Source organism: Berghia stephanieae, chromosome 7 (assembly GCF_034508935.2).
Source record: "Berghia stephanieae isolate SIO BIC M18660-M18661 chromosome 7, UCSD_Bste_1.3, whole genome shotgun sequence".
Taxonomy (NCBI): domain Eukaryota; kingdom Metazoa; phylum Mollusca; class Gastropoda; order Nudibranchia; family Aeolidiidae; genus Berghia; species Berghia stephanieae.
The window spans coordinates 51633501-51636000 of record NC_088366.1 but is presented as its reverse complement, the minus strand read 5'-3'; the positions used below and the strand labels follow the sequence as shown (position 1 = coordinate 51636000).

Here is a 2500-nt window from a genome sequence, read left to right as displayed (position 1 = left end):
ACATTCAAGAATGTTTACATCCAACCGTCAGCTGTGTCTGTGCCGTGTTGTTGTGAAATCGTTTGTGTCTTGCTATACTCTCTTCTAACCCAGTTCAAACTCACCGTTCTTCGTTTTATGCCTGTTTACCTTCACACTCACTCACTCCCCCACTGCTGCTACTCACGCTCAGAAGTTTTTTTTTTTTTTTTTCTCTTATTGCACAAGTACAACAAAACAACTTTGTTGAAATTTTGGCTAGGAAACCATTACTTTTGAAATTGTGCGTGTGTGTGTGTGTGTATGTGTGTGTGCGGGTGGGGGGATTTAGTGAGAACTAATCACCCAACATGCCGATATATATATATATATACCAACCACCCCCACCCCCCTTCTAACGTTTTTTACGCACCAAATTTTATGCGTTGTTTTATAGATAATGCTTGCAAGAGTTCCACATGCCACCGAAGTTACGACCACACACAACTCTGTGAACCATGAACTTTATGTCTTGTTACTTTTGTGAGAATCCAAACGCGAGGAAACAATAACAAGCTGATGCATCATGCATATTTATTCCGCCTCGAACGCTGTTGTTGGTCCATATTTCTTCTACATTGAGGATGAAACCGAATATTTTTATGTTATATTGTGGCGTCCAACAGTGTTTAGTTGATTTCTCCCTAAATTATCTGGCCACTTCTTATATTGTTTACTTTCCGGTTTCCTACCTCCGTTTGGAGGAACAATCACTTTCTCTTTGATTAAACTTCTAATTTTATCTTTCACTTGTCATTGGCATTCATTTCTTTTTAACAAAGTAAGATCGTAACATTCTAACATCTTATAACATTAATTCTAGCTGCCTCGTAACACGTTGACTTGTATTTAAGACCGTAATTCAATTTTCTCATTTAAATGTAGTCATCGTTAACATATAGCCTGGCACTAGAACCGTGGCCTTCGTAAAGTTATGGCCTGATACTGACCAAAAAATGACGTCAAAATGCCAGTCTTTTGCCACAAAAGAAAACAAATCGTGAGTTGTATTCAATAGTTCAGCCAATGAAATAAATTGTTTCCATGAGCCCCGCTAACGACAACTCACTAGGCGGTGCAAAAACCAAATAATGACGTCAAACTGCCAGTCCTTTTGGATTTCAGTATCAGGCTATAACATAACGATGGCTACGCTAGAACCCACCAGGACATATATGTTGACGTCATTTTTTAGGTTAGTGCAGAGTCAAGGGAGTTGTCGTTTGTAGAACTCAAGGAAACAACTGATCCCATAGGGTGGACTGTTGAATACAACTCACGATTTATTTTCTTTTGTGGCCAAAGACTTGTCTTTTGACGTCGTTTATGCGTAGCCATCGTTAACTTATAGCCCGACACTGGCCAAAAATGATGTCAAAATGCCAGTCTTTAGTCACAAAAGAAAACGAATCGTGAGTTTTATTCAATAGTTCAACCAATGGGACTTGTTTCCATGAGCAGTACAAACGACAACTCACTAGGCGGTGCAAAAACCAAATAATGACGTCAAAATGCCAGTCTTTTTGGGTTTCAGTGTCAGGCTATAACTTAACGATGGCTACGGTCAGTGTCAAGCTATCAGTTTACGAAGGCTACGATTTAAATCAATCCCCAACATAATACCATTTTGAGCTGAGCTGTCACATAAGTAGTCCTTTCAGTCAGAGCCATTGGGCCAACGGAGCCGGAGTTTATCCCGGTTTCTATAGCGTGAACGGACAATAGCAATTGCTTGCTATCCTTTGGATAGGACCCTAGTCTAACGTAATGTACTTTCCGACAAATCCAACAGACCCAGCGACCCATTCACTGCTGGGTGGACAGAGGAGTCAGAAATAAATCTCGACTGCATCCGGGATCGATCTCGGTCTCTTTGCGTGTGAAGCGAGCGCTCTAACGACTGAGCTATCGGGAGCTGTCACATAATATTACATTATTATTATGAACAAAGGCTGTTTTTTTTTCTGAGTAAAATGACAATAAGGACGTTTTGTCATCAAAATGTAGAGCCAGACAGAATATCATTACCTACGTATCTTATCAAATGTTTAAAACGATACGGGAAAATTTTGTAGAATCGATTTTTTTATATGAATTGATATATCGAGTGAATAAAGAAAAAAAAAACTGACCTCAATTAAAACCTATGGATAGAATGAAGATGACGTGAGTTAGGGGTTTGTTATTGTTTTTTGCCATCCGCTTTTATGAGTAATTGTCAATTAACTGTATTAACCAGACTATAAACGTTCAAGATTACACACAGTTTTGTGTGTTGGTCTGTTATACTTCTGGATGGTAATGTTGTGAGCTTATTAGCCAAGCGCATAATATCTATATAAATGTTTATATTTTATTTTTATTCGTGTGCTGAAATGAACTTACGATAGTTTCAAACCAATTCTATATTTTGGGAAAAATTACACCTCAATAGCAATCATATAATAATGTATTGATCTTTTCATCATCATCATCATCATCA

The 2500-nt window shown here is 38.2% G+C and overlaps 1 protein-coding gene across 4 annotated transcripts in view; it reads right to left on the bottom strand.

Annotated features, from left to right (window-relative positions):
- Positions 1-2500, bottom strand: part of LOC144977448 (uncharacterized) — a 14183-nt gene that overhangs the window by 8641 nt on the left and 3042 nt on the right. Inside the window, exon 1 of one of the 4 annotated variants that reach the window (XM_078922682.1) lies at positions 1-49. This exon is cut by the window's left edge and continues 79 nt beyond it. The exons of 2 other annotated variants lie outside the window; for them this stretch is intronic. The gene's annotated coding sequence lies outside the window, so the exon portion shown is untranslated. Of the gene's footprint in view, positions 50-2500 lie in introns of those variants that run through there. One more of the 4 variants, XM_078922684.1, reaches the window with a different exon arrangement.